At 42.8% G+C, this 14,159-nt stretch overlaps 1 pseudogene; it reads right to left on the bottom strand.

Annotated features, from left to right (window-relative positions):
* Positions 1 to 624: 624 nt before the first annotated feature.
* On the bottom strand, positions 625 to 1,205 carry LOC144252771 (large ribosomal subunit protein uL1 pseudogene; annotated as a pseudogene).
* Positions 1,206 to 14,159: the final 12,954 nt, after the last annotated feature.

Raw genomic sequence — 14,159 nt, 5'->3', positions numbered from 1 at the left:
TCATATTGAGCACATGATTTCGGAAGTCTCAGTCCATGGTGGGCCAACTCCACTGCTCTGGGCTTGAGATGGGGCAGAACATCATGGCAGGAGGGCACAGGAGAGGAAAGCTGCTCAGCTCATGGAAGCTATGAAGCAGAGAGAGAGAGTGTGTGTGTGAAAGGCCAGGAACAAAATATAAAACCTAAAGTCATGCCCCCAGTGGCCTACCTCCTCCACCACAGTCTACCTTCCTACACTTACCTGCCAACCTGGTACAGTAGTCCTTTCAAGTTATTAATCTATTAAATGAATTAATGAAATGATCAGGTTCCAGATCTCCTCATCTAATCATGAACTTTTATGTCTACACCTCCTATCCTAACCCAAACACTCATGGTGCACAATTCCGTTTAAACATTATTGGCTTCAGTTTGTTAATATTTTACACAGAATTTTTGCATAAGAGATATCAGTCCATAGTGTCCCTTTCTTGTGACGTCTTTGTTTTTGGAAACACTGTAATGCTGGCCTCCCAAAATGAGCTAGGACATGTACTTTCTATTTCTTTTTCTGGAAGACACTGGAGAAAATGTGTATCATCTCTTACTTAAGGATTTAAAGTTTTTTTTTTTTTTTTTTTTTTTTTGGTAGCACTAGGATTTATTAGGATGTGCCTTAATACAGGTGCTGGGGCTTGCCCATGGTGCTCTTGATGTATAAAGCCCGGACATTCTGCCAATTCTTCTTGAGCAATGACACCAGGAAGTTGACAGCCAGGTGGATGTTATACACAAGCTCATCATCTGTCATCTTCACATGACCAACAGCAACAGCCAGACATAGCACCTTCTTCATCTGAAACTTGATTGTGGATTTCACCTCATCAACTTTGGCCACCATGTTTTCATTGTGTGTCAGCAGGGAAGGGAATTTGCCAGCCTTATTTAGGCCTGGACCCAGGATTCGGGGAATCTGCATTATCAAGGACTCTGAGGCCAAAAAGGCATCATACTTCTTGGCTAGCTTCTTGACCAACTTCTTATTCCTGTTGAGCTTCTTCAATGCCTCGATGTCCATGTGGGGGATATCCACAGCCTTGGCCTCGTCACAGTGTTGCTGGTCCCCCAGGACGCACACAGAAAACTTAGGGCGTGGAGTGGACTTAAGCCTGACGGTGCCCGAGAAGCGCTTGTCCTTCTGGGGATCATAGTTCTTCAAGCTGATCTGCAGCTCCACTGTTTCCAGAAACTTGCGGAGCTTGCGCTGGTTCCCGTGCAGGACTTGTCGCGAGAGACTTTGCTGCTCATTGTTCCTCGCGCCGCAGTACCAGAAAGAGAGGGATTTAAAGTTTTGAGAGCATTAACCAGTGAAACCACCTGGGCGTGGTGCTTTCTATTTTGGAAGGTTATAATGGTTTCATTTCTTTAATAGATATCAATTTGTTCAGATTATCTGTTTGGATTTCATAGTTTGTGTTTCTCAAGGCATTGGCCCATTTAATCTAGTTTATCAAATTTACAGGCATATAATTGGTCATAATATTTATTATAATGTCTAAGAGATCCGTAGTGATCATTCTTCTTTCACTTCCAATACGAATCATTTGTGTTTTCTTTTTTCTTCTTCTTTTTCTTCTTTTTTACCTGCCAATCATTAATTTCAAAGAACCAGTTGCTGAATTGGATGATTTTTCTCTTTGGTTTTCCCTTTATTAATTTCATTGGTTTCTATTCTGTTTTTTTTTTCTTTTCTGCTGCTTTCTTTAGGCTTCAATTATATATTTTCCTATGCACCAAGGTGGAATTTTAGACTCTAGATTTTAGACCATTTGCCCTTTCTCCTGTATACATCCAATACTCTAAATTTCCCTCTACATACTGGTTTTATTTTTTTCCTTTTTATTTAATTCAAAATACTTTCACATTTCTCTGAGACTTCTTTGATCAATATGTGTTATTTAGAAGTATGTTTTTTGAGGTCTAAATATTTGGGGACTTCACATTGATTTTTAATCCTGATATCTTGTCTCTTCAGTAGAGCTGAATTTTCCCTATTCTTGATAATGGCTTTTCTTGAATTCTTTGAGTAGAGATTAATTCCATCTGCATATAATAATGATTTATATCTTATTTTTGAATACTTACAATAGTAGCATATTTCTCACTATATTCCCTTGATCAGAATCTTCAGTACAATGGAGAAGAAACATGGTGATGATGGGTACTCTCATCTTATTCTTGAGTTTGGTAAATAAGGCTTCTAATAATTAACCACTAAGTTTGATGTTTGCTGTAAATCTCTGATATTTTACAGTTTTCTAAGAGTCTATTTAAATGAGAAATGGGTATTTAATTTCTCATATTTTTTTAAAAAAACATCTATTAAAATGATGGTGTAATTATCTCTTAAAGGCAATATAGTGAATTAATTGATAGATTTTCTTAATGGCAAATCAGCATAGTGAAATGGGTTCAAATCGCAGTTCTTCATCCATTTTTTTAACTGTGGACTTGTGTAACCTCTACTCTCCTCAGTTTTTAAACAATAAGAACTATCTCATGAGGTTGTTGTGCAAGTTTATATATATATATATATATATATATATATATATATATATATATATATATATTACATATATAACATATATGATTAATCTAGAACTTAGAGCAGAACATGACAAGTATGAAATAATTTTTTAAGTCGTTGCATTCTTGGAGGTGAAATATATTTGGTTTTGATTCCTTTAGTATGTCAGTAGATTTCATCTGTTAAATGCTTACTCATGCCTTTTACATCAGTGTCATTAGATTGTAATATTCTTTATGTAACCTGTTGCTTTCTGTCATCAGAGTTATGAAACTTTCTAAAGTGAGTTGGATATTTTCTCTTTTGGTATGCTCAGGAACTATTTATGTGACAAAGAAAATCTGAACTTGTTGCCTATATTTATATTAGTTACATATTGCTGTATAACAAATTACCCTAAAACTTAGTGAATTAAAACAACAGACATTTTTAAAAATACTTTTTATTTGTAGAGGGACACAATATCTTTATTTTACTTATTTATTTACTTATGTGGTGCTGAGAATGGAATCCAGTGCTTCACATTACTGAGCCACAACCCCAGCCCCAACAATAGAAACATTTCTGACCTCACAGTTTCTATAGTCAAGCCACCAGGCACAGCTCAGGGCTTATTTCTGGCTCAGGGTCTCTCATAGGCTGTGATCAAGGTGTTGACTGTGGCTGCTGTCCTCATGAGGTACAACTGGGAGCAAAGCCACCTCTTTGCTCACTCACGTGGCTGTTAGCATGATTCAGTTCCTGGTGAGTTTTTGAATTGAGGTCATCAATTTTTCACTGGATATTATCCAGAGGACTCTCTGAAGTTCATGTCATCTTGACCATTACATAAGTCAGCTCATGATATACAGTAATGTGCTTCATCAATGCCAACAAGGGAAAACCAGAATGCCACCAAGCTGGAAGTCAGTCTTTTTGTAACCTAATTTTGGAATGGATCCACAATTACTTTTGTTGCATTCAACTCACTCGAAGCAAGACACAGGATCCAGTCCACGTTCAAGGCAATAAAATTGAGGAAAGATGTGAATATGAAGAGGTAAAAACTATTGTGGGCCATTTTAGAAGCTGTATATCACCATTTTAAGGGTAGATATTTGATTAGGCTTCCAATTCCTTCTGTGGTTACTGGGCTAACCAGTTTTATACTAATTCTTTACCAGTTTTGGTATTTTATGATTTTCTAGAAAATAATTTTATTTAAGTTTTCAAATTTATTTGCCAAATGAAAAAATCTCCTCCAGGGCTATTAGTCTTATTATTAATTATGTCTTCTCTTCCTTTATCAGAAAGAACATTCATTTATTTCATTGTCATTTCAAAGTACCATTTTCACTTATTGATTAATTTTATTTTTATTCCTTTTATTGGTTTATGTTTTATCTTTATTAACTCCTTTCTTTTATTTTCCTTTGTGTTTATAGTTTTTTCCTAGCTCTTGAAGTTTGATTTTTTTTGGCACTGGATCTAGGACTCAGGGGTACTCTACCCCTGTGTTATATCCCATGTCCATTTTTATTTTAGTTGGAGACAGGGTCTCACTAAGTTGCCTGGGAATTTATGACAGCCTTCTGAATAGATGGGGTTACAGGCACACATCACTGTGCCTGGTTTTCATGTTTGTATAAGTGCACTTAAGGCCATGAATTTTTCTCTGAGTGGTTATTTTGTTACATCCTACTAGTTTTGTTATATAGAGATTTGATTGCTTTTCATTTTTCATTGGTTTATACTTTCCATTTTAATCTTTCTTTTTTTATTTATGCATGACAGTGGAATGCATTACAATTCTTATTATACATATAGAGCAGAATTTTTTATATCTCTGGTTGTATACATAGTATATTCACACCAATTCATGTTAATTCTTCTTTCACCATATTACAAGTGTGCTTTTCCCCCTCTTTTTTCTGGGGGCATAGATTTCAAAGCATTATTTTATTTTTAAACCATTATATTATTGACCCAATGGTTACTATGTGACCATATGTGATATTATTATTTCAAATTTATTGAGCTTTCTATTTTGACTTAACATATCATTAATTTCATGAGTATTCAATATGTATTTAAAAAGTGTATGACTTTTCTGTTCATACAAACATACAAATGTTCAACTTTGCTAATTTGCTCACTTTAATACTGATGTCTTTATGTAGTTAGCAGATTAGTAAGTTAGTACCTGATGTGTTGATTTCTGAATAAAGAATATTTTTGCCCTATGATTATAATTTTCTGTTATCTATGTTAAACCGTGCTGTAAAGGTTCATTGCTGTTTTATCTTTGTCATGGACTATTCCTATAAGGAACTAAATATTCTTTATTTATTATTTAAATCTTCTTCTGTCAGGCATGGGTATTACTACATTTCCTTCTTTTTAGTTAGCACTGAGTATATTTTCAACCTTTTTGTGTTATTTTGTTTTATGTATGTCTCATAAATGGCAAAAGCCTAAGAGTCTTTATATTTTAACAGGGTAATTTTAGCATTTACATTTACTATGATTGCTTATGCACTTAGACTAATTTCTGACATCTCATTTTGCATTTTTTAAATTTGCCTTCTTTCTCAGTGTTTCCAACCCCTTTGCTGTCTTTGTTAAATGGAGAAAATTCTCTTCTTTCCATTTCATTTTCAGTAATGATTTCAAAAGTATACCTTTTAATTTAAAGCTTCAAAAATTTGCCCATACATTACACATATGCATTCTCTACCAGCTTTTAACATTAATCTGCATGTATTCTCTCTCCAAACAAAGCAAGAAGCTTGGTATATGGTTTTTTACCTCTGCTCCCTCTTTACTATACTACAGTCCACCCCTTGCCCTATGCTTCCACCCCATCACATCCTGTGTTGATACATTCTCTTATACTTCACTCATTTCTTTTTAAATTTTTTCCCCAATTTCTTTTGTAGTTGTAGATGGATAGAATGCCTTTGTTTTATTTATTTATTTTATGTGGTGCTGAGGATCAAACCCAGTGCCTCACATATGCTAGGCAAGTGCTCTGCCACTGAGCTACAATCCCAGCCCTCATTTCTTTTCCATTATTCTAATATCCCTCTTCTTGTACTTGAATTAATCATTTTGTTTCTTAGTGTGATATATTTCTATCAGTTATGTCAGAAAGAATCTGTAACTAATAACATTTCTGAGTGCTTGAATGTCTTAAAAATGCCTTTCATTCACCCTCTCTATTTTCTTTAATTGGTCACTAAGTGTATTCCACAATGGCTATTATTTAAAATGGAATTTTAAATGATATTTTACTATCTATCATTTGTACAGATTTGAGGTAAGAAAAAGGAGTCTATTTCATCTGGTAAGCCCATCATATTACTCCCATTATACCTGCATCTTAATGCAGGGCTCACTACCTATGAGTTGAGTTTGGAAAACTTCCTTTTATCACCCCTTTCTTTGCTCCCCTGTTCCCATCAGAAAGAGATGTCAAGTATCAGGACATTGATGGAACTACCTTCAATTAGCAAGTAAAGTCACTATGCATCAGCTGTCATAAAAAGGGTGTGAATTGCTTCTTTTTTTATTTTGCCCATATGACCAGAGCTCTATGCAGAATTAGGGACAGATTTTCACTACCTATATACTTTCCTTTTTGTCTTTGTCTTCCATAAAGATGCTAGGAGGGAGACAGTATCCAGTATTGTGTTTAATCTTGTGACGGGAAGAAATATCTCAAGGCTCATGGCTAGGCTAAACTATCCTAGCAAGTATGAAAGAGCTCACATTGAGGTGTGAGGTCCAAAGTCCAGATAAGGGTGAAGGGAACCGTTGCTTTTCTTTGCTGTTGTTCTATGTGCATATCTGTCCCTTGGGAACCTTGGGGGAAGAGCTGGCTTTGGTCTAGAGCAATATTTTGGTACACCCAGGTCCCTTGGCCACCATAAAATACTCATTACACCAGATTTCCAACAATAGCTTCATGGTAATATTCTTGCAATTCCAATTCTGTAAAGGTAAAAAGATTAAAGATGAATGTGCCTTCAGTGATGAAGAATGACAAGAGTATCAATTGCAATGTGCTTCAGCCATAGATCAGCCATATAAGTTTGCAGAGGTTAAGGACTATGCAGCTAAAGGGAACTCACTTCTCAACATACACTTTGCCAATGGTACCCTTGGATTGGTGCAGAATCTGTACAATTCTATAAGGTGTCTCTACCTAGCCCTACCCTAGCTGCCCCTAAGGATGTCAGACTATCCCTTTGCCCTTAGCAAATGATGTGTAAATGTCTGTTGTCCTAATATTCAAAGGTGTATCCTGGTGCCTTATCCCATCTCTTGAGTTAGACATTAGCTTTTGTAATACTTCTTGGGTTAAACCTGAGGCTTTAGAAAGGAAGGTTTCCCATGAATGTGTGGGTGCTCACCTGTAATCCCAGCTACTAATGAGGCTGAGGCAGGAGAAACACAAATTTTAGGTCAGCTTGTCAACCTAGTGAGACCCTGTCTCAAAATCAAAAATAAATAAATCAGTTAGAGATGTGGCTCAGGGGTAGAGCACCCCTGGATTTAATCTCTAGTACAAATGTTAGACCAGGATGCAAGAAAAGACCACTGACTCCAATTAAAATCAAATTAAAGCAAGCTTATTATTTCGACCAGCTGGGCTGCCTCTCCCTCCTAAAACAACGGGAACAAGACAGCACCCCAACTTTCCTTCAGCCCAGCTTTATAGCCCAGAAAGTTACACAAAGGGGGGTTACAGATTACAGAACTCTGACAAGCATCACACTAATGGTAGTTTACATTTTTTGCTGGCCCCAACATCAGAATTTATGAGGACCATTAGAGCCTCAGAGGGGGTCATTGTCTGGCCAGGGAAGGCCAAGATTTGTGAGGTGTCACTAAAGTTTCAGAGAGGGCTGCTATCTGGTCAGAGAGCCAGGCATGGGTGAGTTAAGGCACGGGAAGGCATTCCAAGCAGGTTCAGAATTTTCAGTAATTTATAGTAAAGCCAAAATTATCTTTTCATGGCTTTGTGGAGAGATGCCAAATTTTAAGAAAAGATCAGGTTGGGTCTATCACTAAGAAATAAATAAGGTTTTCTTAGATGATATAGATGGTAGATGCAAAAAACAATGTTCAAAGCAAGGTCTAAGCTTATACACTCTCTACTACAGGCAAGCCAGCTGGAAGCATTCAGCAGGCAAATGTCTGAGGTTTAGTGCCAGACCATGAAAAGCATGGTTATCTCAGACACTCATTTATTTATTCCTCACATTTTTCCTAAGTCTCTACAGGACAGTCACCCTAAGGTACCATCCAACTCTGCCATTCATGATATAGGATATCTCCAGTCTCTGTTATATCAGGGGGGCCTCTTTCAATTGAAAATGGCAGGACTCCAACTCAAACTGATATAAGCCAAAAGGGTATCTTCTTAGTTAACATAAATGAGAAGTAAAATCATGTGCCACATAACATTTTGGTGAATGACAGGCTGCATATACAATGGTTTGTCCCATGAGATTACATCTCCTAGTGAGGGAGTTGTCATCTTAGTGTGGGTAAGCACACTATATGATGCTTGCACAACAAAAAAATCATCTTGTTAAGAGCCACAGCCAAGTCAGAATGACACCTGGCATTTTGCCAGACAGAATGGTTGAAAGATGAGGCCAGGGAATCATTGAGATGATTATTTTAGTTAAACTGTATATAATTGTTGTGATGCTGGATTGATTGAGTTGTATATGGACCCTGCTCCGGGGAATAGGGTGGCTCCGGGAATCTGCCTGGGCATTAAGCAATGTGTGACTGTGCAAGGGTCACACTGGATCCTGGGCTTAAATGGGGTCTATTCATCTCCTGAATGCCTGCTTCTCTCGCAGGCTGGTTCTTCTCACAGAGCTCTTGAAACTCTAGGCTTAGGTCTTCTACTGATGAGTCTTCAATGACTCTTTTTTTTATGCCTTTATCAAAAGTTCCAAGGAGGGGGGCCCTGTGAGGTGGTACAAACCTGTAATCCCAGTGGTTCTGGAGACTGAGGCAGAAGGATTGCCTCAGCAATTTATTTAAAGCCAGCCTCAGCAATTCAGTAAGTCTGTAAGCAACTCAGTGAGACCCTGTCTCTAAATAAAATAAATGTTTTTTTTTTTTTTTAATAGGGCTGGGGATGCGGCTTAGTACTTCAGTGCCCCTCAGCTCAATTCCCAGTACCAAAAGAGAAAGAAGTTCCAGAGAGGGCTTGTATTGGCCCAGCGAGGGTCACATGACTACACAAATCAATATCTCTATCTACTATGATCAAATGCTATGGTGGGCAAGAGTTGAGTCTTCATCTGTCAGCTCTTGGAGCTGACTCATATGGACTCACAGTGAGGGAGACATGATTTCCTGAGAAAATTTTGGCAGCTGTTATAAAAAAAAAAAAAGCAGTGGATGCTGAGCAAATGGAAACAATGATCTCTTGCATTTCTCATTTCACAGATGAAGAAACTGAGACTCAGAGAAGAATAGCCCATGATTACATGGCCCTTCTATCTGGCAACTTTTATGCAGTACTAGGGATTGAACCTAGGGGGACTCTACCAGCAAACTACATCCTCAGCCCATTGCATTTTTTGAGACAGTGGCTCATTAGGTTGCTGAGACTGGCCTCAAACTTGCAATCTTCCTGCCTCAGCCTCTGAAGCAGCTGGGATTACAAGTGTGCACCATTGTGCCCAGGTTATATCAAGCAATATTAAATGATTTATGTACACTGTACATTAAGAGAAGCCACCTCTGGCTTTTGTCCCAGCATCCACAGATGGTAGGCCATCTGTGGAGGCAATTTGACGATTTTAAGGCCAATGCTGCAGATGGGTGCTGTGACAAAAACACTGTAGAATGACAATCAGGACACTTGGGCCTTCATCCTGACTCTGCCATTAACTTGCTGAATGAATTTAGGCAAGACCATTCTTCTCCTATGCCTCAGTGTCCTCATGTAGAAGCAGAGAGTATTGGAGTAAATGGTCTGAAAACATGTTCTAAGTTGGTGCTTTAGTTTCACTCTTGGGGAAAGAGGGAAGGAGAGAGTCGGCAGACTGAGGGAGCCCCTTCTCTGTATCTGGACCCATGTGGAATTTCTGCAGTGGAGACATTTAACCTGACTTTAATTGGAGTTGAGACGCCTGATATTTCTGATAGTAATAACATGCCCTAGGTGGGGGCCAGGGGGAGCAAGGCCCCCTGAAAAAAACACTCAAAAGCCCTCTCTGTTCCTTCTCTTGAAGCACAGCCCCCAGCAGGCGGGGGTCCCAGCACCAAGGCCCAGGGAATTGGGGGTTCCTGAGAAGCCGGGGCTTTAGGAATCCATCTCAGGCTGGCAGGCGGCAATGCTGGCTGCATCGCGGGCTTCTGCACCTCCTTCTTCCTTCGGCCTGCCCCATCTTGCCCTGATAGGCCTGGGGGCTGCTTCAGGATGGGCCAGGGGCTATGGAACACCAGGGAGAAAGCCAGACAGTGGGTGGCATGTGAGGTCCTACCTGCAATGTTGCACAAGTGGCTTGGCTGAGCAAAGAGGCTTGGTGTCAGGGTGTGTGTGGTAGTGGGAGTTATGGGGTTGGCAGGACACTGCTGTGGTGGCCACGGCTGGGTGTGTTTGTCCCTCCCTAGATATCCATCACCCTCATTTTCCTCCCCCCACTGAGTCCATCTTTCCACACAAGCATCTCCTCCTCTGTGGGAGGTCCCTTGGCTGCCACCCCAGCTTCTCCTGCTGTGACACAGATGTTTCATCTTAACCCTCCCTTTGTCACAAAGTAAATCCTAGCCTAGATAGGTATGGGGGAGCAGGGTCACTCATTCAATAGGGATCCAGCTAAAACTTCTTAACTCTTTTCCCTAGCAGGCCGAGCACACTATGTGTTAGACAGTGAACTTAGATGTCCTGCCTGGTGTCTAGCCCCTCATACTGTATTTATTCTATGCAGGAGTTGGTGAACTGCTGGCCAACCACCACTATATAAACAGCGCCTGGAGTCAGTGACTAAGTGGTGCCCTTGCCACCACTCCTTTAGTTTCCCATCCCACCCCTGGCCTGTTTTCCCATCTTAATGATCCCTCTGTGATGGGGCAATGAGTGGGCAATGGAGAGCCCATGCTGACCACTAGCCCAGAGCAGGCAGCCCTCCCATTACCCACAAAGCTCAGGGGAGGGCCGGGGGTGGGTCGGGAGCTAGTGCTTTCCTCCCCACTTTAAATATATGTATATTCAAGCAAGGAAACAGACTTCACTTTCAATCTTCTCTCCAAGAGATTGTCATGAACAAAAGCAGGTCTGGGGCAGGAGGAGGAGGGGAAGAGAGGAAAGTGATTTGGGAGATGAAGGAGGTGGCCCTACAATGTCCCCTTTTAAACCTCAATCAGGTTGTTTTTCTTGGTCATTTTTCCCCTCCTTGTCCCTCCAGCCAGCATTACTTAAAGGAACATTATGTTATCCCAAATCAGATTTCCAAACATCACCTCCAGGTCACTGTGAACACTCAGCAATCTGGCTGCAGGTTCCTGGAGAAGGAGTCCCCTTTAAACTCCAACTCAGGAGGGAGTGGCCCCTATCACCAACGCTGTGGAAGCCCTCCCAGTTGGGCTGGGACAGAGAGCAGCCTGCGGGGGAGGGGGGTGCAGGGCAGGAACTGCTGTGCTGGGGTGGAGCCCATGCCACCCCAACTCCACTGTGTCCTGAGGGGCTGCTGGGGCTCCCACTGCCCACTGGAGGACACCCCTGGCTCTGCCGGATGGGAGCTGGACCCTGGTGGGGTGATGTGGGTTTCATTTTTCCGCTGCCATAAACTTGGGCTTGTCAATGTCATAGAGCTGCCAGGGGAGACTAGAGTCAGGGCTGGCGCCCAGGTGGCAGTGCACAGTGAGAGACCACACTATTCCAGCTGGGTTGGTGAGGCCTTCAAGTGATGAGAGTGAGGCTGAGGGTGTGGGACAGCTGACGGCTTCTGGAAGTATAATGCTCCCCCTATTCTGTTCCATCTGTCCAAGTGAAAGGCCACCCTTTGCCCTCCCCTCCTCCTTCCTCTGAGGACAGAGCAGGAGGTGAGGGAGAAGAGGAAAGAGAATACTGGTTAGGGGGTGGCAAGTTAGTACACATCTGAGTAGGAACCTCAGCAGAAGGACCTGGGCTAGACACAAAGCATTTCCAAACTGGAGATTCAGGTCCCATGGGGCAGTTTTCTCTCACAGAGAATTGGGAACAGAAAAGAGTTGGGGTATCTTGGCGTCTCACCAAATGGAAAAAGCTAAGTGACAGCAATTGGAACTGGGGTGCCTGAACATTTGGTGTGTCCTGTGTTGATGCAGAACTGAGCGCTGCCAAAACATTAAATTTCAGGTCCTCAAGCTGAAACATTCTTTCTAGGACCCTATTGCCATGAATTTTTGTGCACTTCCCAGTAGCCCCAAGGTGCAAGAATTTAAAAGTCCATTTTAGAGACTGGAAAACAGAGGTCCAAAGAGGACTTGAAAAGAGTCCATGAGGAGTAAATTGAGGAGTTGGATCTAGACATGAGGTCTTCTGACACAGGGGTCACCACGGAAGGTGCCCAGCAGCAGCACCCATGTCACCCTCAGTTTAGGGAGTTCTGGAACTTTGGTCATCTAGGTTTCTTACTCCAGGGGCCTTCAGATTCTCTGACCTCAGGAAGTGGACCCAGGAGCCCAGCAGACCAGAGATGGAAAATTGGGGAGCTGGGGGATAGGGATGGGGAGAGTCTCCTACCACTCCCCTCATCTCCACACTCCTCCCTCCTCCTAGGCTCCCTAGCAGTCCCTCCAGAGCACCCAAGAAAGGAGACACTGAGGAGGGATTCAACATTTTTCTCATGCTACTCGTTCCTGGGCACCTGGCCCAGGCACCCTCCCTTCCACGTTCCTCTGGGAGGAGGGTGGCACAGCACCCACCGCAACCTTGGGCAGACGGACACTCGGCACGCCACTCCCTCCACCAACAGGGGCCGCTTCAGACATCAGCTCGGAGCATGCAGAGGCCTCTCCCTCACTTGTTTTATTTATCCTGGCCCAAGGACGACGAAGCCCGGATGGATGGGGGGGAGGATGATGAGGCCATTTCCAATACTTCCTCCCGGCCTCTCCATGCCCCTTGGTACCTGGGAGGAGAGGGCAGAGGTCTATGGTCTGAAAACCATGACTTGAAACTGTAAGGGTGCAGGGATGAAGGGAGAGAGAGAACTCAGAGCCCACAGCTCTGTGGTGGACTTGCAGGTAGTGCACCACACCCCAGGGGGGCTGTGATCCCTGATGGGCCTCAGCCCCCCAGCAGGGCCCACCCCAGGCCCAGCCTCAGACAGCTGTGGATACATGGGGTAGACACTGGCCTGGTTCCCTCTGCCTTCAGGGTCAGGCCTGCACCAAAGTGTCAGCACCCCCAGGAAGCCAGGCCGAGAGCCCTCTGTTCAGGCCAGTGAGCAGAGGGGTGGCAGGCCTGTCTCCGTGTCCAGGGAGCTCCAGGTCTGTATCCCCAGAGCCCAACAGCCTCAGGAGAGCTCCCCCACCCTAGAGCTCAATGTCTCCCCCTCTTCAGCTTGTCTGCATGGCTGGAATCCCTAAATCCAGTCACCATGTCCCCATCACACCCAGCGCTGTCCTTCAGCCAAGCCACACATAGAACTGCTTCCATCTCCCTCCTCAGCTAAGCCTGCCCTTCTCAAGGGCTCAGGGACTTGGCTCCTCTGAATTCCCTCCAATTTGTCTCCATCACTCCCATGCCCAGGGACGTTCAGCTGCACTGTGACCTGGACCTCAGAAGACAGGCAGGAGGCATGGGGGTGTGAAGACAGGCAGGAGGCATAGGGGTGGCAATGAGCTGGCTTGCTCCTGATAGATATCAAGGAGGGGAGGACATTTTTTTCTTTCGCAGCCTCCCTCCTTTCTTCTGGATTCTGTAGGGCCAGGAGGTGTCAGGGGGTGGGTAGCCTTAGGCTCCATCAGCAAATGTGTCTGGACATCTCCAGGGTGGGTGATGAAAGGCGTCGGACTTGGTTCCTGCCCAGGAGGATTTGTCAGACCGGTTGCTATGGTTCCAATGTGTTCCTCAGAATTCATGTGTTGGCCCTAATATGGCAGTATTGGGAGGGGAACCCAGAGGGAGGTGTTTGGGTCCATGGGACAGAGCTGTCATGAACAGAAGAATGGGGTCTCGTGGGAGGGAGGAGTTCTCACTTTCGAGGGTCTGGATTAGTTACCACAACGGGGGGTTGTTATAAAGAAGCCTGCTTCTTGTATTCTCCCCATCTGTCGTGTGCCTGCTTGCCCTTTCACTTTCTGCCATGAGCTGAAACAGCACAAGACCCTCATGGGTGCCATGCTCTTACACTTCCCAGCCTCCAAAACCATGAGCCAAAATAAAACTCTTTTCTTTACAAATTACCCAGTCTCAAGTGTTCTGTTATAGCAACAGAAAATGAATCCATAAAAGAGGCCATATTAGTAATAACAGCACTGATAAGAGTAATATGGTACTTTCCCCATGGCAGATACTATCCTAAGTATTGTACACAGATTAATCTTTTCATTTTCACAAGGGCCCTATGGGGTGGTAATTATACTTA

This window comes from Urocitellus parryii, unplaced genomic scaffold, assembly GCF_045843805.1.
Source record: "Urocitellus parryii isolate mUroPar1 unplaced genomic scaffold, mUroPar1.hap1 Scaffold_59, whole genome shotgun sequence".
Classification (NCBI taxonomy): domain Eukaryota; kingdom Metazoa; phylum Chordata; class Mammalia; order Rodentia; family Sciuridae; genus Urocitellus; species Urocitellus parryii.
Note: the sequence above shows the minus strand (reverse complement) of the source record. Positions and strands in the feature narration are given on the sequence as shown.